Genomic DNA, 23,024 nt, shown 5'->3' with positions numbered 1-23,024 from the left:
TTGGAACGGTGAAGGATGAGGGGTGACTTGATAGAGGTTTATAAGATGATCAGAGGAATAGGTAGAGTAGACAGTCAGAAACTTTTTCCCCAGGTACAGCAGAGTGTTACAAGGGGACATAAATTTACGGTGAAGGGTGGAAGGTATAGGGGAGATGTCAGGGGTGGGTTCTTTACCCAGAGAGTGGTGGGGGCATGGAATGCACTGCCTGTGGGAGTGGCAGAGTCAGAATCATTGGCGAACTTTAAGTGGCAATTGGATAGGTACATGGATGGGTGCTTAAGCTAGGACAAATGTTCAGCACAACATCGTGGGCCGAAGGGCCTATTCTGTGCTGTATTGTTCTATGTTCTAAGATCTGAAGATGAGACAACTTGACTTAATACTCTAGAGGAGGCAGTGACATAGGTCAACTGAAGATCAAAGGAGGCAAATTCATTGAAGAGATTCAAGGAGGAAAGACAAGTGGCATATGCAAGGATCAAAAGGAGGCACTATGCTCAAAAAAAGCAGTTGTGGTTCAGGAAACTGAAAAGGAAGGGGGAGCAAATTAAGATTTGGAAACAAGAGGAAAAAAGGTTAAGGTTGCACGCTGAGAACAGCTGCAAAAATGCACGTGCAAATGGACAGAGAAATTGAAACAATTCAAGTTTCATAAACAAGGTTATTCTCTTAATTTGATACCCAAACATTTTCAAAATTGTTTTAGGAGATAATTCAAATCTAAACATCATTGGCAAAAGATTCTTTTTGAGAAACCCTGTTACACTTAACAGTGAATATACACATGGGTACACCACAAGGACTACAGCTGTTCATGGAGAAGACCCATCCACTGAATGAAACTGGAGACGGGTAATGAATGTAATTTGACAGCAATGCCCACATCCTAAAAATAAATTAAAATTATAGTGTTGAACTAGCCACTAAGAGTGCAAGAGCAGCACTCAGATTTTCTCATTTGTGGTCTTTGGCTTCTACTCAAGCCCTCGACAAAGCCAGGATCAAACACCTGCCATATGAAAAATCCTAAACAGGACTTTACAACCCATCATTACGTGGAAGAAAGGAGCTGGAGCACCAATTTAGTGCTCTATATTTGAAGCTCTGAATTGCATTGCAATCCATTCAAGGATCTGTTCAAGAGAAATCTGAACACCTAAATTTTGACCAATAAGATAATGCTACACTATTTCATGCTTTGAAACAAAAGATAGCATAAACTTACATGCATACATAACTTAAATAAAGCAAATATAGTCAAGTTAAAATAGTAGCATGCAAGGCCCTTAGATGTACTCAGAATTCTTGGGGGAAGAACGGATTGGTTAAATTTTCCTAAAAGCTATTGACTTGCATAAAGAACAACCATAGTTTCCAGAGGTCTTTGGCATAATCATCTTCAAGTGTTCTCAGCACCAGCTTTTTGTGGAGGCACACTTAAAATTTTCCAACTTTTGACTGTGCATTCCTCAGTTCTTTAGCTCGAAAGTATTGAAAATAAAACTGAATAATCTGTCAGTAGCTATCTTTAGCACAAAACGTCACAAGGACCATTGTCAATTCTTCAAACAAGGAAATTTATATTCAATATAATCAAATGTCACCAACATTCATGTGGTGAATGGAGAAAATAGATTTCGAAGAAAGGTGCAGACCTTTACAAAAGTAGCCACCTCCCAGGTTATTCACATTACATTCAGATCAGATATTTAATCAGTTTTACAAGATGCTTCCCAAACTTCTCCCAAGACTTCTGTCATTCAAATAGGAATTCCTAAAACAGCAAAAAAATTAAATGTTAAAATACACAAACTAGATATTGAAATTACTAAGTTTCCTTTAAAACTAACAATTTGTTGCAATTGTTATTCAACTAAGCTGTATATAATCAAACAATACACGAATGGAGTAAAAAAAAAGTTGTTGGAAACACTCAACAGATCTGGCAGCATCCATGGAGAGGAATCAGAGTTAGCCTTCTCTGAGAAAGGGTCATTGGACCCAAAAGATTAAAGTGATTTCTCTCCATAGATGCTGCCAGATCTGCTGAGCTTTTCCAGCAATTTCTATTTATGTCTCCGATTTGCAGCATCTGCTGTTCTTTTGCTTTCTACACAAATGCGGATCCAAATACAAATATTCAGATTTATTGCAAGATGTGATCACCAAAAACTTTTCAAAGATCTGGTGCTATATTCTGTGCTTGTAAATATAGTAACAGATACTAAAACAATTCCAAAAATATAACTGCCATTAATTATAATAATACATTGCAACGCTTCAATGCAGAATAATCCCAAATTAGGTTAGTCAGCCCTGAACAAAATTAATAAAGCATCACATAAAGGGCATTAAAATAAAGTCAAAGCCTTGTGTCACAACTGTCAGCACTGTGGAACTCAAGTGACCAAATCAACAGAGATAGATGTTAAATGCAAAAGAAAAAACAAAAATAAATTTCAATGGGAATCGTCAGGAGAGAAACATCAGTTAAAAGTTGAAGGTTGATTGCTCTCTTTGGAACAAAAGGGAAAACTGAATGAGAAATTTTGAGGGAGTATGGAAATAAAGGAAAATGATTGGGGAGAGGAGTGGGAGTGGAAGCCACGTGCAAACATCTAAAAATGTAGCAGCTTCATCCTTCTGAACAATAACTCATGGCTTTAATAATATATTTATTCAAAATAGGAGAAAGGAAACAGAGGGCAACCACAATTCAGTGATTAATCAACACCTTGGCTAAAACAGGAGACAGTTAAAAGAAGTCAGTTTACTTTTCCACATGTTAATTTGTGAATTCTATTTCCTTCTATTTCTCATGCCAATTTTCACGCAATTGATCTGTAATAAATTTCAGTTCTGACAGGACTATACATGAACACTTTACAATATCGCCACTTTATAAAAAAGCTCCAATCTCTGTTTCAGAAGTTAACCAAATGAAGATTAACAATTAAACTCTCAATATTTTACCTGATCTATATTACACATTTCAATTGAGTGAGTCTTTAACTTAGAGGAACATCATGGGAATTCTAGTTTGCAAATTAAAGAATTAATTAATTAAATGTGTAGAACGTAGCAGTACATGTTAAATTCTGATTCCCTCACCAATGCCTAATACTGGTTAAAATTGGTCCTTAAATGCTCTTTTCAATGAAACTAATTAGAATATTACTGTAAAAACCTCAAAGATGCACTAGACCATAAGCCTAACTTCAAATCAAAGTTGGATGATTCAGAAAATGCTGAAATTTTAAAAAAGACAAAAATCAGTGACAGAACTGCTTTCAGACTGTAACTTCATTCATAGAATGGAATCCATAAAATCCATTCCATAATTTCCCTTCATCTGTTTAATTCCCCTGTCCTCCATTAGTGCCCTCGCAATATACTTCTATAAACTCAGGCATTTCCACAACTCTAACCCCAGACATCAACTTTTGATCCACAAGGGAATCAAAGTGGAGTAGAAATTAGATAGAATCAGAGTTCTACAGCATGGAATCAGACCCTTTGGTCCAACTTGCCCATGCCAACTAAACATCCTGAATTGCTTTAGTCCAAGTTGTCAGCAATTGGCCCATTTCCCTCTGTACACTTCCTATTCATACACCCATCCAGATGCCTTTTAAATCACCATCTCTTCTGGCAGCTCATTCCACCCTCTACCTGAAAAAAGTTGTCCTTCTGGTTCTTTTAAAAAATTTTCTCTCACCTTAAACATATGCCCTCTGATTTTCAACTGGCCTACCCTGGACTATTCACTCTATCCATGCCCCTCATGATTTTATAAATTTCTATAAGGTCACTCCTCAGCCTCTGATGCTCCAGGGAAAAGAGCCCCAGCCTATTCAGCCTCGACCTATAGCTCAAAAAAACTCCAGTCTCAGCAAAATCCTAGTCCGGTATCCCTGTTACATACTCAAGTCCAATAAAATCCAATGCTAATTCTAAGTGGCAATACAAGTCATTCCTTTTCCTGATGGGGAAATTTTTGTGTAGTAATTTTAGAACACTAAATTTAGGTTATTGACATTACACACCCTCAAGTACATTTTAAATGGACAATGCTCTTTAATAATGATTAACATAGAATATACACAATTCACACAAAAACATTGTACGTTTGAAAGCTGTATGTACTGCAATAAATCCTTGTTTAAAATTAGTTTTCAGAATTAATTTACAAAATTTTGGCCTGTTTCATATTCCAAGACCATACAAGTCATTGAACACATACTTAACTAGGAACTGGTTTGAACAAGTCCAAGCGCGTTTGGATTTTATTTTTCAGCCAAAAAGTGTTCAGTTAGGGACAATGGCCCCACAAAAGGTTTGAAGGAAACAGATCTCAGCATGCGCATGCATGTTTCTTTAATCAGCACCACCTTGTAAAACTGAATTTTAAAAATGTAACAAAATACCTTAGTTATATCTAATTACATTTAAAGAGGACTGTGTTAAAATACTCAATTGAATGATATAGAAACAAAAAGTGTAAATTTGGCCAGCATGTCATGCAAAGTCAAGTTATCATAAGTGGGTGTATAACTCAGCTGGTATACCTCAGAATGCAAATGGAAATAGACTCTGATTACAATATACAGAAGATTCCTTCAACAAATTAGCTGCAACTATGCTAAATATTCGTGCAAGGAAGAAATAGGTAAAACTTTTAGTTTGAATAAGACTGACAGAACTGGATTTGTATGCTACATAGCTTACCATTCGAAAACTAATTACTGCATAGGTACTGCCACAAAATCGAAAGTATATAATTGCTGGCATACAAGTTCAAAATTTTGCATTGTATCAGTGGATTTTCATTTATATAGATTTTTCCAAAAAACAGAAAAACTGCCACGTTTAACATGCAAATATGAATGTCCTAAATATATACATAAACCAGCAAGTGAATACTCAACATGATACTATGGGACTCAACATACAAAAAGGTTCATTTTCACACCTACTGGAGGATTTGCTGTTTTTCAGCGGAGTTGGATAAAAACAGATTAAAACCTTGGCTCAAATTGAACAAAACAAAATGTAAAATCAACCCCACAGCTGCTATTGAAAAATTGACCCACTGCTCCTGACCTTGTAACTGAAAATATTTACATTGCTAAGTCATACCTATGCATAGCGTAAGCACATTTCAAGCACACCTCCATGTTTACTAACTGTAAACAATCATACACTATTTTATTCCTCTACATCACAATGAGATAATCACATATATAACATGTAACTTTTCACCTACAGAAGGAAGTACTCTAGCTATCTCCACCACTTAGAATTAGCGCACTTTCCACAGAGAATGGGGGGGGGGGGGGGGGGGCGGGGGGAGTCATTTGAACGATTTAGCTAAATTGCTGAGAAACTATTAAGAGCTACTGGCTTTACACATCAAGAGTTATAATCCTCTCAGATTGCTCCTATAGAGTCATCAGCATACAGCATGGAAACAGACCCTTCAGTCCAATCGTCCGCGCCGACTAGACATCCCAATCTGACCTAGCCCATTTACCAGCATTTAGCCCATAACATTCCAAAGCCTTCCTATTCACCTACCCATCAGATACCTTTTAAAATATGTTGTAACTGTACCTGCCTCCACCATTTCTTCCTCTGGCAGCTCATTCCACACACGCACAATTCTGTGAAAAAGTTAACAGAGGTCCTTTTTAAATTTTTCCCCCTCACCTTCAACCTACGTCCTCTAGTTTTGAACTCTCCCACTCGAAGGAAAAGACTTGGCTATTCACCCTATCCGAGCCCCTCATGATTTATAAACCTCTAAAGTCACACTCCAGCTAGAGGGGAAAAAAGCTACAATTTATTCACCCTCTTTTTAACTCAAACACTTTAGTCCCAGTAACATCCACGAAAACCTTTTCTGCACACTAAATTTAACAACATCCTTCCAAATGAAGGACTTTCAGAATTGTATGCAGTATTCCAAAAGTGGCTACACTAGCATCCTGTATAACCACAACATTACATCTAATTCCTCTCCACAAGCACTGATCCTTGTGACACACCACTGACCAATAAACACAAACATGCCAAAAGCCTTGCTCACCATGGTGTCTACCTGCAATTCTACTTTCAAGGAACTATGCACCTGCACCCCTAGGTGTCTTTGTTCAGCAACACTCCCCAGGCATTATCATTTACTGCCTAAGTCCTACCATAGTTTATCTTACCAAAATGCAATACCTCATTTATCTACATTAAACTCCATCTGCCACTCCTCAGTCCACTGGCCCATCTGAATCAAGGTAGGTCTTCTTCACTATCCACTACATCACCTATTTTGATGTTATCTGCAAACTTAAATCATTCAAGGCCAACTTAAAAATTAGGGCAGCACAGTTACTCAGTGGTTAGCACTGCCACCTCACAGCACCAGGGATCCTGGTGTTCAATTCCTGCCTTGGGCGACTGTGGAGTTTGCACATTCTCCCCATGTCTGTGTGGGTTTCCTGCCCCAGTCTAAGGGTGTGCAGGTTAGGTGGACTGGCTATCTAAATTACCCATAATGTCCAGGGATGTGCAGGCTCGGTGGATTAGCTATGATGGATGCATTGATAATAGTGTGGGTCTGGTGGGACGCTCTTCAGGCCTACTTCCACACCGTAGGAATTCTACAGATTGAATAAGTAATTGACTAATTCCTATATTCATATTGAAATCATTGATATAAACAACAAAAGGCAGTGTACTCAGCACCAATCCTTGCAGCACTTCACTAATCATAAGGCCTCCAGCCCGAAAAACAACACTCCACCTCCTCCACCAGCATCACCACCACCACCCTCTGCCTCCATCATGGTATTCTAACAGACGAAAGGCTTAACAGACAACCAATTTTTCAATATATAATTTCAGTTACATCACACTAAATTTTTGCTATAAATTCTGTGTGTTAGGATTGAGACCTCCACTACCACCTGATGAAGGAGGGACGCTCCGAAAGCTAGTGTGCTTCCAATTAAATCTGTTGGACTATAACCTGGAGTTGTGTGATTTTTAACTTTGTACACCCCAGTCCAAACACCAGCATCTCCAAATCATGACTATTTCCCAAAGCTTCCATATCCTGCTCTACAGTAAATACAGATGTGAAATTCAAGTTTAGAATTTCACCCATCTCCTATTGTTCCACACACACGCAATCTTATTGATCTAAAGAAGCCTTATCCCACTTTAGTTACTCTTTTGGAGTACCTTTAATGTACTTACAGAATCTCTTAATTCTCAACTCCATTTGTCAATACTATCTCATGTCCCTTTTTTGCTCTCTTGATTTCTCCCTCAAATATTGCCTTTATACTCTGAGGCATTCCCTCAATCCCAGGTATCTATTCCTGACATATGCCTAGTTGTGTTTTGGCCAGCACCTTCATTTCTCGAGTCATCCAGCCATACACCTGTACCTGACACAGCCTTGCCTTTCACATTAACAGGAACATACTATCTCATTCTTAAAAAGGTCTCACGATCTTATACTGAACAACCACCTGATAAAGGAGCAGCACTCAAAAAGCTTGTGCTTCCAAAGAAAACAGTTGGACGATAACCTGGTGTTGAGATTTTTAACTTTAAAAAAGGTTTCTTTCTTCCCAACCATCGCACTGCCTGTGAATAGCATACCTCAAATCAACATTTTAAAGCTTTGCCCAATACCATGTCATTTACTCCAAATGTGAACTTCAAATTTTTGATCAGGTCTATCCTTTCCTATAAGGATTTTAAAATTAAGAGAGTTTTGATCACTTGGCCCAAAGTGATTCCCTACTGACAACTCAGTCATTTGCCCTGCCTTACTTCGCAACAGAAGGTCAAGTGTTGTTCCTTCTCCAATAGTTACATTCACATAAAAGTTTTCGTGGACACACATACATACACTCCTCCTCACCCAAGCTCATAACTTTAGGACAGTCCCAGTTTATGTTCAGAAAGTTAAAATACCTTACCATTACAACCCTAATTTCTTTGCAGATATCAGAGATCTCCTTACATATTTGCTTCTCAATTTCCCATTGATTATTGGGGAATCCATAATACAATCCCAATGAGGTGACCACCTGTTTCTTATTGTTGTGGTTCTGTTCGCCGAGCTGGAAGTTTTTGTTGCAAACGTTTTGTCCCCTGGCTAGGCGACATCATCAGTGCTTGGGAGCCTCCTGTGAAGTGCTTCTTTGATGTTTCCTCCGGTGTTTATAGTGGTCTGTCCCTGCCGCTTCCGGTTGTCAGTTTCAGCTGTCCGCTGTAGTGGTTGGTATATTGGGTCCAGGTCGACGTGTTTGTTGATGGAGTTTGTGGATGAATGCCATGCCTCTAGGAATTCCCTGGCTGTTCTCTGTCTGGCTTGCCCTATGATAGTAGTGTTGTCCCAGTCGAATTCATGTTGCTTGTTGTCTGCATGAATTCAACTGGGACAACACTACTATCATAGGGCAAGCCAGACAGAGAACAACTACTATCATAGGGCAAGCCAGACAGAGAACAGCCAGGGAATTCCTAGAGGCATGGCATTCATCCACAAACTCCATCAACAAACACGTCGACCTGGACCCAATATACCAACCACTACAGCGGACAGCTGAAACTGACAACCGGAAGCGGCAGGGACAGACCACTATAAACACCGGAGGAAACATCAAAGAAGCGCTTCGCAGGAGGCTCCCAAGCACTGATGATGTTGCCTAGCCAGGGGACGAAACGTTTGCAACAAAAACTTCCAGCTCGGCGAACAGAACCACAACAACGAGCACCCGAGCTACAAATCTTCACGCAAACTTTGAACCTCTTTCTTATTTTTAAGTTCTACCAAGATTGTTACATAACAAACATGTTTAAAAAAGTTGTTTAGATCATTTTATTCAACTCTTGCCAGAGTACACTACAAAAGTAATATGAGATTCATTGCAAACATGTCCAGCTGAATGCATGTCTGACAGCTGCACAATACTTTCAATACCAGACTCTCAAAAAAAATAAAATCAGTAAAAATTACAAAGCCATCAGCTTGGTGCATATTTCACCAATAATTAAGTATTTTGTACATTAAACTTATTTTTTTACTAAAAATTGGGAAGAACAAGACATTCAACTCTCACCTGTTGCATCATGGATTGTGGCAGTTCAATTGCTTTCGAGTGAAATTTCTCCATTATCCTCCAATTCCTTTACTAAGTACAAGGCTAAGAAACTCACTCTTGAAAGTTTGAAATATCCCAGCCACAAAGCCTTTTAAAGGAATGGAAGTTCCAAAGTTCCTACCAGCCCTTGGCAAAAAAACGTCCCCTTAATCCACTACTGAATGACATCCTTCCAATTTTATGTCACCTTGTTCTGGGTTGCAACAACAGAAATCAGGTTTTCTGCGTCTGTTTGACTAAATTCCTTTATATTTGCACTCTCAATATGCTCATACCTCAGCCTTCAAATATCAAAAAAAATCCATGTTAAGTCCATGCAACATATCCTTAATGTAACATTTTAACCCTAGTATCACTGTACTCTACCTCTTGCAGGTCAGTGTTACTTGCATGAAATTTTATACATCTAGCAACATGCTCCCTCCCTTAACCATCTTGACCAGGAACAAAGTATTCCTGATAGAGAATGTTAGCCAGACTCTAGCAACATGCTCCCTCCCTTAACCGTCTTGACCAGGAACAAAGTATCCCTGATAGAGAATGTTAGCCAGACTCTGGATTTCCAAATCCAATTAATGTAGAACGTTCCATTAATTCTTTTGATTATTTTTGCATCCTGATTGCTGTAAAAAAAAAAAGCAGTGTACATGAACACATAACAGGCTCTCTATCATTAATACTCCAACTTGTTTTGCTCTGATTTAATGATCACATGCTTTCACATAAATGAGCACCATCTACTATAGATTTGCATAGTCCTCAGACTGACCAGAGTAAGTAAGTGGTCTTATTGCGTTGAAACTAGCTGCATCCCACAGATCAGTGTTGAGGATTCAACTATTCACAATATTTATTAACGCCGTAGATGACACGATAGAGCCTAATATCAAAAGATTTCTATCATAGGCAGCATTGCATAAAACCTTAGATTAAGTAATCAGTCAGTGAATGAGAAAGCACGATAGCAAACAAATTTCAATTTAGGCAAGTGAGAAGTTCTTCATTTTGTACCTTTGATAGATTTAGTAATGGTTAAAAAGAGTAGAAACAATTGAATTCTAAAAAGACCAGAGGTTCCCTAAGTTTAAAATCTATGGTGGGATACAAAAAAAAGTATTAAATGGAACTGTATATCTGTAGGACCAGAACATAATGGGTTAGAAGTCACGATTGAATTATGGAAAGTATTTTGTGTCTCCATTGCAGCTGTTCCAATGACACAAACTTCCACTTGTTTCTAAAAAGGGTTTTTCCTGTGATGAACTGGGCCCTCAAAAGGTGCCTGATACACTTCCAGCACTTCTGTCCTAACCCATTTCTCTCCATCCCTGAACCATGATAGGTCTTCCCTTGTCCTCACTTTGCATTGCACTAATCTCCATGTTCAAGGGTTCAATCTTTGCTATGTCCAGCATGATACCACAAACAAGTATCCAAGGGGACTATTCTTCTGCAAAACCCTGGTTCACTTGTACTCCAACCCTAATCCATCTCTGACACTTTCCCTGCAATCACAAGTGGTCTATCACTTGCCCATTTACCACCTCATTATCCAAAGCTCTAAAAACAAAAATCCTTCCAGATAAAGTTATGATTGAAAGAGGTGAGTCAATCTAGTATATGCATTTACTGCTCACAATGCAGTCTCCTCCACTTTGAAATCAAAGCGAGATTGGGTGTCCACAAGTGTGCCCCTGACTTTCCAGTCACTTGCCAATTTAATACATCATCTTCCCATCGTACTCAAATTGCTGTCTAAGGCTTTATTGCTGTGTTCTCGGTGGAGGCACAACACCTCTTTTTCCACTTAGGCATGTTATAGCTTTCTGGACTCAGCATCAAAAGAACAACTTCTGCAGGACCATGAACTATATTCTTCCATTTTGTTTTGACATTTACCACCAACCCTTCAGTTTCTGATTTTCTTAGCTCAATTGAAAATAAAACCATCTATATTATCATTAATACCTGTTCTGGACTTAATTTCTTCCTCAACGATCACCTCGCACTTTGCCGTTTCTTCTGACATCCCTTGCCCTCAAATCTTTATTCTCCAGAGCAGAAAATAAGTCACTTTTTCAATTCTCTCTTCAGTTCCAAAGAACTGAACTTCTGGACTAGAAACAACGACTCGTTCTCTCTCCATGGATGCTGCCAAATCAGAACTTCTGCAGCATTTTGTTTTCATTTCATATTTACAGCATTTTGGTTTTGTATGTAAAACTTGTGTTAGATTAGATTACTTACAGTGTGGAAACAGGCCCTTCGGCCCAACAAGTCCACACCGACCCGCCGAAGCGTAACCCACCCAGACCCATTCTCCTACATTTACCCCTTCACCTAACACTACGGGCAATTTAGCATGGCCAATTCACCTAACCCCTGCACATTTTTGGATTGTGGGAGGAAACCGGAGCACCCGGAGGAAACCCACGCAGACACGGGGAGAATGTGCAAACTCCACACAGAGAGTCGCCTGAGGCGGGAATTGAACCCGGGTCTCTGGCGCTGTGAAGCAGCAGTGCTAACCACTGTGCTACCGTGCCGCCCACGGGAGAAACTGAGGACTGCAGATGCTGGAGATCAGAGTTGAGAGTGTAGTCTTGGAAAAAGCACAGGTCAGGCAGCATCCGAGGAGCAGGAGAATCGATGTTTCGGGTATAAGCCCTTCATCAAGGATCTGGTGATCCTGCTCCTCAGATGCTGCCTGACCTGCTGTGCTTTTCCAACACGACACTCTTGACTTGTATTCAGTTCTGGACACCATAACTCAGGAAGATGATATTGGCTTTGGAGGAAGTATACAGGTTTACTAAAATGATACTTGAACACCAAAGGTAAAATTATCACAAATACACACAGCCAGAGTTGTATTCTCTGAAATTTAATACAAGATGTGACTTGATCAAACTTTTCAAGACAGTCTAAAATCAGATTCAGGCTATTCAGGTACACAAAAAAAGTGACAAATGGTTGGAATTTTTGTGCCGCAAGTTGCAGGTGATGCAGAAATTGGTAGGTTTAAATAATGATTGATGGGTTTTGTTTAAGTTTTAGTTAGGTTGCAGTCAACCACAATCTCATCGAAAAGGAAAAGACTCAAGGAATTAAAATCACCCACTGCTGTAATATACCCCCTTGTAGCCAGGCATCCCATGATCTTTTCAGGTCAGGCAGCACTGGTTAAGAACTCAATTTGACAGCTATCACACCAGGAACACGAATGCTTCAGTCCTCTTCATAGACATCTGCCCCAATATAGATTGTACAGTGTGCTTCCAATACTGTGCTTCATGTACTATGAAACTCTTCCTGAAACTTATATTCACAATCAGATTTGGTACAGATAAAGCTTGTAAAACCCCCTTACACATGAAGGAACAATATTAGAACACTCAGCCCTTCAAGCCTGCTCTGCCATTAAAATTACAGCTGATCTGATTTTAACCTCAACTTTACATTTCTTCATATCCCAAATAATTTTTCATCCCATTAGTAACCAATGATGTACTTACTTCTGCTTTTAAATAAAAAGCAAACGATCCAGCATCCACTGCCTTTTGAGGAAAGGAATTTCAAAGACAACCCTCAGATTAAAAAAATTCCCCAAGTTTCCTGTTCCAAATGGGCACCCCTTTCTTTTTAAACCAGACGCCTTCACACAAAACAGCACAGGGACAGGCTTTTCAGCTCACCATGTCTGCACAGACCATGATACCATTGCAAACTAATCTCATCAGTTTGCATATGGTCCATATCCCTTTATTCCCTGCCTGTACTTGTCTGTTTAAATGCCTCATACATTGCTATCATGACTTTCTACCACCTCCCCTTATTATAGATTTTCTAACAAAAGGAAGCTTCTTTTCTACATCCACCCTGTCAAGTTCCCCCAGGATCTTACACATTTCAATTAAGTCACCTGATTCTTCTGAACTCCAGATGATCAAAGGCTGAGCTTGACTTGCCTTCCCTCAAAGAAATGTATTCATTCTAAGCATTCATCTACTAAACCTCCTCTGAACTGCTTCCAAAACATTAATGCCTTTTTGCAAGTACAGTAACACAGTACTACAGATGCAATCTCCCAAATGTCCTGGATAACAAACATTACCTCCCACATTCAATTCCCCTCATAATAAAACATAGCATTCTATCAAATTTCCTGATTACTTGCTGTAGTTGCATACTAACCTTCCACAATTCATGCACTAGGACACTTAGGCCACTCTGCAACCTCTCACCATTTAGGTAATGTGTTTCCTATCTACTGTCAAAACTGACAATCACTTTGCCGCAATGTATCCCATTTACCATTCCCAATTAAAGTAACTCTTGGACATGAAGTTATTTAATTTAAAAGCTGAACCTCTCAACCTGACGGAAAATTGCTCAGATCCGAGTATCCTTTCCATAAATGTGACAGCAATATTCAACGAGATCACGAAAAACCAACAAACCAGAAGTATATAGTTAGAAGACAAACAAAAGCACGGTGACAAAACATATGTTTCTCATCGCTCTGGAGCAAAGCGAATACATACAGTATATAACACAGGCACAGCGCACTTCGATTGAACACGGATCTGGCTGAGATTATTAGTATCTCAGCTCGCGGTTTTGGTCGTTTCGAGGCTGTCTGAGGGGGAGGCTGTGCAGTATAATGTTCCCCGTTAGGGAGCCGGCTTTTAGCAACCCACAGCCAGCCAACCGCCCGCCCGGCCGCGAAAGGCCGACGCTGCGACTCGTTGCGACTACCCCCTCCCCCATAAAAGCACCGCGACGCCCCGCTCAGACCGGGGGCACAATCGGCGAGCAGACAAACTCACTTGCCCGCCTGTCACACTCACCCATCGGGGAAAGAATGAGGAGAGCGGCTCCGACCTCCGCGACGCTCCCCGCCGAGCGAGCTCCACTCACTAAACCATTGCCAATATCCACTTCCGGGTCAAACACCACGGGGTCACCTCGAAAACGGATCTGATGTCCCATCGCTGCGCGCAAAGGCCTCTGGGGGTTGTAGTTCGCCTTCCAGGGCAATCCGCTGGAGACGCAAATTACTGCAGATGTCGGGGTCATAGAATGCTGGAAAAACTCAGCAGATCTGCGCAGAGAGAGAGAGAAAATTAATATCCTGGACTAGATTGCCATCCGTGGCCATGGTGCCATCTCTATATATGACCACTGCGCATTCAGGCAATCCAGAGGAGCATTTCATGTATTTTTTTGACTTTTGCAACTCGTAGCTCGCAATGGTAGAGTTTTCACGCAGTTCTCCAGGATTTCTCACCACGTCACTCCGAGCCTGAGAAGATTCTGCGCTTAATCTGATTGGGCTTGATGAGTATTCGTTTGAGATCCAAAATTGCAAACATAGTTCTGAACAGGAATGTCATGAACCAGAACAACATATTGCGTAAATTTACGGAAAATTACTAACAACCTTTTTTTATAAATACCCGTTAAATGCTATCTACCACCGTGATAATGAAAAACTAATCTACAATAAGTTAATGATTTCAGAAGAGTGAAATTTGTGAATACATAAATTTAGACCTAAACTAATAGGTGCCACCCTGATGATTGGGAACACATTTTTAAAAATGGGCAATTCAGTCCCTTTTTGATTATTTGGTAAACAACAAGTATTCACAATATATGTATTAATGGAGAGGTACACTTACTAAAGTTAGCTCCTTACTCTAGAAAGAAAAATCTGCAGTAATTCTGTCTTTGAATCAAATTAGATCTGCCATGCCTGATGGGTATCTATTCAAAGTGTTGAAATTATTTGAATGAAGAAATCTCCTTAATATTTCTGAACTCTGTTTTTTGTTATTTTCGACCTGTGAGCACTGTCTTTTTTAATTTTTTCTTTGGAAGTAATCCTATTGATTCACCTTTTATTAACACTTTATGTATTCGTTAAACTCTTCAACGGTAAACAGCCCAGATTTCTAGTTTTCACTTGTCTATCTTTTTTAGATTCCCTGCAGTATGGAAACAGGCTGTCCGGCCCAACAAGTCCACACCAACCTGCCGAAGAGTAAGCCACTAAGACCCATTCCCCTACCCTATATTTACCCCTGACTAACGCAGCTAACATTATGGGCAATTTAACATGGCCAATTCACCTAACCTGCACATCTCTGGATTGTGGGAGGAAGCCAGAGCATCTGGAGGAAATCCACGCAGACATTAGGATAATGTGCAAACTCCACACAGACAGTCACCCAAGGTGGGACTCAAACCCAGGTCCCTGGTGTTGTGAGGTAGCAGAGCTAACCACTAAGCCACCATGCCGCCCCAACCTCTGTGCTCAACCTTCTGATGTTGAGGATTAGTTGGTGACTTTTCTCTACCCTCGCTTCAGTTTCTGTTGTGATCTTAGTATTGAAACTTGACGTAGTACTTACGTTTTGACTGTTATATTACATAGTTCCAGAAGAACATCTCCTAAGATTCAGTATTTTGCCTACTTTATTTCTGCTCGACAGTGTTGGTATGCTGAATGGTGAAGGCGGATACAATTACAACATTTAAAAGGCATCTGGATGGGTATATGAAGGATTTAGAGGGATATGGGCTGAATGCTGCAAATGGGACTAGATCAGATTGGGATGTCTGGTCAACATGGATGAGTTGGACCAAAGCATCTGTTTCTGTGCTGTCTAATTCCATTACTCTATAAGTGTACTATTAGCCCAAGATGTGACATGACATCATAACAGGTGATCCTAACAAGATGACAATGGTACATAAGCTATAATGATGACCATGTCACTAACACTAATTGTTGTAAAAATCTATTGGGTTAACTGATGTAAGTGGGATAAGGAAATCTGCCATTCTTATCTGGTCTGGTCTACCTGTGACTCCAGATCCACGGCAATGTGCTTGACTCTTAACTGCCCTCTGAAATGGCGTAGCAAGCCACTCAATTTAACACCAATTGGAAATGGACAATAAATGCCAACCTGTGATACCATGAAAACATAAATTTACAAAAACAGCTGACAGTATGTAGATGTGTGAGACATCCACATTGTCCTGATTTAGTGAGTTTGTGAGCCAGTTACCTTGAAAAAAGTTGGTACCTAATGAAGCATCATTCCATAGTTGCAATGAAAACTTGTCACAAAAGTGCTGTTGCTTACAGCAGAATGTGACTGGCCCGACATTGCATCCTATCCTTGCTAAGAGGAAGGAACCTGAAGAAGAACATTAGCTTTAATGGATTTGTTTTTTAATTTAGACTTTGCCTGTTTAGCACCACTGTGTAAATTATAAATTTATAGATTATAAGTTTGCATTAGAAATCCTTAAGAAGGCTTTTGAAAGTATTGTTTTGTCCTCCACTGTCTTGTTAATAAACTATTTCCTAAATAATGTAAACAAATGCATTCAATGTATTCAAATATCACTCCTATCTGCCAATCTAAAGAACTTGATTATCTTAAATGGATTCACATGTCCAGAAAAAAGGGATATCACACATTTGATCGTCCTGAAATCAGACCTGAGGATTTAGTATGTGATTAACTCACATATTTTGATTGTGAGGCAGACTGTGCTCAAGCTTCATGAATGCACCTTCAATACCAGTTCCTACCAATCACTCCACTCACCTTGGACAGACATTAATTCACCACACCCTAATTACTCATCAACCAAGAATCTCTATCATCAGGAGTCATACCACACATTCATATGCTACATTGCACTATCACACACACACTGTTGCAAAGCACACACCCCAGTCTCATAGTTTGCACACATTGTGAACTATTCATCCATGTCAGCCACATCAATGAAGCAAATTACACAATTCTCTGACACATTACACTCTATTGCAGACAAAAATAGAAGTTGCTGGAAAAGCTCAGCAGGTCGGGCAGCATCTGTGGAGAGAATTCAGAGTTAACGTTTTGGATCGAGTGACCCTTCCTCAGAACTTTATTACACGCAATTGCAGGACAAGGGTGATACACAAGTGGAGATAATAGGAGCTAACTAATTTAACTACCCAATTTAGAAATCCTATGTGACAGTGGAATGATGGACATCAATAGAACTAGCAGCTCAAAATTGGCCATTCATAAAATACTTTCAGCCGACAGCAGAAGTTGAATTGTGTTCTTAACAATTTGTCACCTCAAGGTTTAGCATATCCCTCACTCTGGGTGACTGACTCTAGTTCAATTATGAGTGTAGAAAAGCATCCCAGGAAGAACACCAAACATACCAAAAGTTTGGGTGACAACCTGCTGCAGACACAATCCAGATTTAATGGTTGTGAAGCAGCAAAAGCAGCATTCCCTAGGCCAAGCTCAACATTTGCACCACACAAGTATCAGACAGTGGTCATTTCCAACAAAACAATGTCTAGTCACCACCCCTTGCTATTCAACAGCATTTGATCAGTGGTACTCAAGGCCAAAAAATCAGCAACAGAGGGTGAGAGACTGCAGAAATTCAGGCCTGTAAAAGCCAGGAACAAGAAAGAGTGAGACACTGGAGGATTTAATGACCAGAAAAACCGGGAGAGAAAGAACAAGTGATTGGAGGGATTCAGGTCTTTCAACCCAGAGTGTGAAATACTGAGTGATTAGAAGGGTTCAGTGTGTATGAGAGGGAGTGATCAGAGGGGTAGACGGTGTGAAAGAGGGAGTGATTGGAGACATCTTGGGCTGTGCTGCTGTTGCTGCTATGAGATTGAGAACTACTTTTGGCGCAAGAATCAATGTGTGACATCACAAGAACAACACAAGCTCTTTGGATGGAACTGGTAATTGCTTTCTCACAGTGAAAGGAGTTTGTCTTAGCATTTCTCTTATTGGAACTACCAACTGACACAAAATGAAAGACAGCAGTTTAAACCATAATTTCTAAACTAGCACAGGGAAAGAAAGAGTTTAGAGGCACAAGAGAGGGAGCTGTTTTGTGAGTGCTTTCCACTAATCTCCAAGTTATAGTATATGGTACAGAGTAAGCTTAGAGTCATTCAAACTAAGGAGAGTTAAAGAAGGTTAGAAGTTAAGGTTTAGAAGTAGCTTAACCAAATGGAATGCCCATTCTGTGGTATATGTGGAGTTGTGGATGTTTCACTGGACCAAGACAAACCCAAGTGCAGACTAACAATGTTAGTTCTGCAGTACCTCGATCAAGCAAAGAACTCTCCCTCAGCCAGGATATTCAGTTTTTAATCTTGAATTAATTTCCATCACTGCCAAGTTAAGTTGAAAATGTGTCTCTAAGCGTCAAAGTAATATTTGAAACATGTTAGATGTGGAATAAACCTGTAAAAACTCTGACTTTAAGGGGTTTTTTCCTAGAATGCAAGAGCAAAGATATACTGCTGAGGCCTTACCGGTCAGACTGCATTTGGAATACTCTGAGCAGTTTTGAACCCCCTAATCTAAGAAAGGATGTATTGCCATTGGAGGGAGTCCAGAGGAATTTTACAAGAATGATCCCCGAGGATGAAGGGCTGATCGTATGAGGAGTGGCTGAGGATTTTGGGTCTGTACTCAATGGAGTTCAGAAGGATGAAGGGATAGTTCATTGAAACTTACAGAATACTAAGAGGACTGAATAGAGTGGACATGGAGAAGCTGTTTCCCCTATAGGAGAGACGAGGAACTGAGGACACAACCCACAGAGGAGGCTTGACCTTTTAGAACTGAGATGAGGAGGAACTTCTTCAGCCAGGGAGTGGTACATCTATGGAATCCATGGTCATAGGAGCTGTGGAGGCCAAGTCACATTTAAGACAGAGATAGATGGGTTCTTGATGGGTCAGGGGATCAAAGGTTCAGGGGAGAAGCAGAAGAATGGGGTTGACAATCACATCGACCATGGTCGAATGTTGAAGGAGATTTGATGCTTGAATGGCTGAATTCTGCTTCCATATCTTATGGTCTCATGGAAATTATAGTGGACAAACAATGTGCATTTCAAGGCAGTATTTGAAAGTATCAATCATTAATCTTACTGTGTACTTAAACACCCTTGCACTCAGGTACGACATCAAATGTAACTATCATCTGACAGGTGTACCTTTATATCCAACTTGTCTCTTTGTCACATCATTTCTTGCCTTTGTTTATTTTGTTGACATGACTATGACCAATGCTATTCTGAACATTCCTGTTTTGTTGCTCATCATCTGCAAAGTATGTGTCCCACAGGCTCTTCATTCTTATCATGTGTTACATGAACTCATTCACGAGCAGTACATTAAACTATAGAACTCCTTATTTCCCTCAATTTTTAATGTTGTCGTGCTGTACTCAAAGCTTGGAATCATTTCTGCATTGTTTCTTGCTTTATTTTTCTTTTAACTTTCACTCTCTATGACCTAATAATACATGGCATAATCTTTCATTTTGGTTTCCTTTTTAAAATGCGACATACTCCAATGTATTCAAGCCACTGTCTGATTTCATTCAAGATATCACACAGCAACTAAGCCTCTCCTAACCCTATCAGTTCAGATAGCATCTGAATTCTAATTCCAAGATAAATGATGTGTTGGAATCAAATGTATTCCTGAACAGAACATTTCAGCAAAATTTAAGAATTGTAGTTCGTTTAAAATCAAGAAAGAAATACGTTTGTAAAGGTACAATAATTTTGTCATAGACTTGCATTTTTGTTGCCAAAGGGTAGTGGAGACAACAATGATTGATGTGTCAAATATACTAGAATTTAGTATTGCTGACTTCAGGCCAAGAGCAACAACGAAACAGCTTCTGTAATTATTTGATTGAAAAGTAGTGATAGGTCTTTGAAGTTTGAGTAATAGGAATATATATTAGATACTGGGTGCTGGAATAATTTAAAACACAAATAGTTCCCAACGAATATTTTGATGTTTACATAACTTGGACTAAAACTCAGATTCCAAAAATTAAGTGGTAATGTATTAAAATCAAAAAAACTAAGGTCAATTGTTGACCAACTCTATCATGTAAATAATACCATGCGATTTAGAATCTACTAAAAGCTTGCTTTCAGTCTTGTAAATTCCATCAACATTTAAAATATTACATGTTAATATTTAGTTGTTTAGCACCATGTGAAAAAAAGATCATGGGATACGGGCTTCACTGGCCCGACCAGCATTTATTTCCAATTCTTAGTTACTCTGGAGAAGGCGGTGGTGAGCTGTCTTCTTGAACTGCTGCCGTCTGTTTGGGGAAGATACACCCACATTCCTTTATGGAAGGAGTTCCAGGATTTTGACCCAGTAACAATGAAGGAACAACAATCAATTTTCACATAGGATAATGAGTGGCTTGGAGGGGATCTTGCAAGTGGAGCTGTTCCCATGCATCTGGTGCCCTTGTCTTTTTAGTGGTCATGGATTTGGAAGGCATTCTCTCAGGAGCCTTGGTGAATTTCTGCATTGTATCATATAAATAGTATAGGCTGCTGCTATGAAACTTCTGTAGCAGTGGGTATGAATGTTTGTGACATGGCGCTAAACAAGGAGACTAAAACCTAACAAGAAGATGAGGCAGGAATTCATTGTTATGGAAGGAAAATCAAGAATTGGGAGAAGTGGAATTCCCAGCTTTCGGGAAGGGAAAATATAGCCATTGAGTTAAGGGGTCTGGTGTGTATGGGAAATGCAATTAAGGGTTTTGCTGTAATAGCTGATTGGTAACTTCTTCTCCTATTTCATATGTTTGGATGCTTGTAAATAAAATACTGGAAGCTTGTGCAAAGTAAGTGGATTGTTAGGGCATTGAGTGGTGGGAGCTGATTTGCAATCATCAAGAAATACCAAGGTTTGGGTTGTGATTGAAATCTACCTCATTGTATGGGGGCCAGCAGCCAAACAATAGTTTGTCTATTAAGTCGAGCCAACTGAAAATCATATTGTCCTCAAAAATTAATGAAGCATATAAATGGGTGAAAAATGTTTAATTCTATGATTGAATTGTTATCCTTGTTAATTATTAGCATTTTCTCATGAGCACATGGGTTATAAATAGCTTAATTTTTGAAAACCAATTAATGAAACACACATTGTCCGACAGAGCATTTACTTTAATACTTGTAGTTTTATTAACAGCAGGGACTCATTTTGTTCAATGAATCTAGAAAGAAAAGCTTTCATACGTAACTTGCATTTCAGATCATCAGATGGGTAAAATAGTCACAAGTAAAAATAGGTATTCCTTGGACAGCCTGATTTGGGGGCTGAAAAGTTTAGTGGGATATAGTCATTGAATGCTCCATCATTGATCAAAACTTCTGCACCTCACTTGAAGGATGTCCTGCCTCAGAGTAGTGCCAGCAGCACAACTAAGAGTTGATAGGTGCAGGTGTCTTGAGGTGGGAACTGAAGGGTAGGCCCTGGGTAGTCAGGAGTGGGAGGTGAGGCCAGGGTGGAAAGACTATGAAGGTAGGGAACACCAAAAGAAACTCAGTGGTGGGGGTGGTGGGGAGGTGTTAAAACTGAGGAAAGAGGCACATCAGATAGACAACCCACTGCACCACTTTCCTGACAGTTGTAAAGCATGGCAATCTGTTGGGCTGTGCCACCAAGCCCTCCAACAAGGCCGTGTCCTCGCTCCAAAACTGTGGCATGGTGGGAAGTGCTGTTGTTTTCTTCTGGTCATGAATTGGCTGTTGAAGGTTTTAAGTTGCAAGGGAAGATGGGCAACCCTAGGACTTATCTGCATGCTCACTATGATGGTAGACAGGCAGGAGGCTGGAAGACACAGCAAGGCAGGCAGCATCAGGAGGTGTAGAAGTCGATGTTTCCGGTGTAACCCTTCTTCAGGACTAGGGAAGGGTGTGGGGTGAGCTGCAGATAAAGGGGAAGGCAGGAGCAGGGTGGTGAAGTGGGGATAGATGAAGACAGGCAGAGGGTATGACCTGGTTGGTCAATGGGAGGAATGAATCCGGTTGGTAGCAGGGAGCAGTGGTAGTGAGAAGGAGGGGCTGGGAATGGAGTTGGGGGATGGGGAGGGAGGTTATTTGAAATTGGAGAACTCAGTGTTGTTCCAGTATGATGGTGAACAGGTCAGGACAAGGCAGGTAGGTAAACAGTGTAAAAGCCACTCATGGATTTAAACAGCTTACCCACCATATTCCTGCTTCAAAACTCATAAAACTCTGCCTTGTAGCTAAAACCGCTGTCATCCAGAACAAAGATTTAGGTGTACTTTAAGGAACACAGGGCACTTCTTAAACCACCTAAGGTGATATATCCACTAAGAAGGCAAAGAAAGCAAAATGTTTAAAAATAGGAAGGTTATACCGCCCATTGAAAGCATCTGTGCATATGTCTGGATAGCAAGTCCTGTTTCTGGTAAGTTCATAATTGTGTCTCAAAGCTGTAAGGTATTAAACTGAAAATTAAAATGAAAGCCTTGCAGGCCATTATCCTTGCCATCCTGCTGTCTGGTATAATGGATCTGTCTTATTCACCAGGTGAAAGCTCTGAGCATGTTCAAATCTGGGGATTGGCCTGGTTGTATTTAATGCCTGCAAGAATGATCACAGTGATCGGGGATTTTGGAGACATAGGGTGATAGGGAGGGACTGTGTGAACTTGTTAGGGGAAGTATGTGATCAAGCTAAGTTGTGGTCATGCTTGCCTCAATATGGGGAGGGTGCAGGACCAGCAAAGACATTATAGAGTCATAGAAGTTTACAGCACAGAGACACACCTTTCGGTGCAACTCGTCCATGCCAACCTGACTTCTTAAATTAATCTAATCCCATTTGCCAGCATTTAGTTAATATCCCTGTAAACCCTTCCTATTCATAGACTGATCCAGATGTCTTTTAAATGTTGTTATTGTACCAGCCTTTCCCACTTCCTCTGCC

The 23,024-nt window shown here is 40.0% G+C and overlaps 1 protein-coding gene across 4 annotated transcripts in view; it reads right to left on the bottom strand.

Annotated features, from left to right (window-relative positions):
* The window catches only part of plekha1b (pleckstrin homology domain containing, family A (phosphoinositide binding specific) member 1b), an 83,876-nt gene extending 69,741 nt beyond the window's left edge, over positions 1 to 14,135 (bottom strand). For 2 of the 4 annotated variants that reach the window (XM_043712675.1, XM_043712676.1), the window contains exon 1: positions 14,027 to 14,134. The gene's annotated coding sequence lies outside the window, so the exon portion shown is untranslated. Of the gene's footprint in view, positions 1 to 14,026 lie in introns of all 4 variants that reach the window. The other 2 variants (XM_043712677.1, XM_043712674.1) reach the window with 2 other exon arrangements.
* Between the last annotated feature and the right edge of the window lie 8,889 nt (positions 14,136 to 23,024).

The sequence above is a fragment of the Chiloscyllium plagiosum genome, chromosome 22, assembly GCF_004010195.1.
Source record: "Chiloscyllium plagiosum isolate BGI_BamShark_2017 chromosome 22, ASM401019v2, whole genome shotgun sequence".
Lineage (NCBI taxonomy): Eukaryota > Metazoa > Chordata > Chondrichthyes > Orectolobiformes > Hemiscylliidae > Chiloscyllium > Chiloscyllium plagiosum.
The sequence above is the reverse complement of the archived record's forward strand: the minus strand, read 5'-3'. Positions and strand labels throughout refer to the sequence as shown.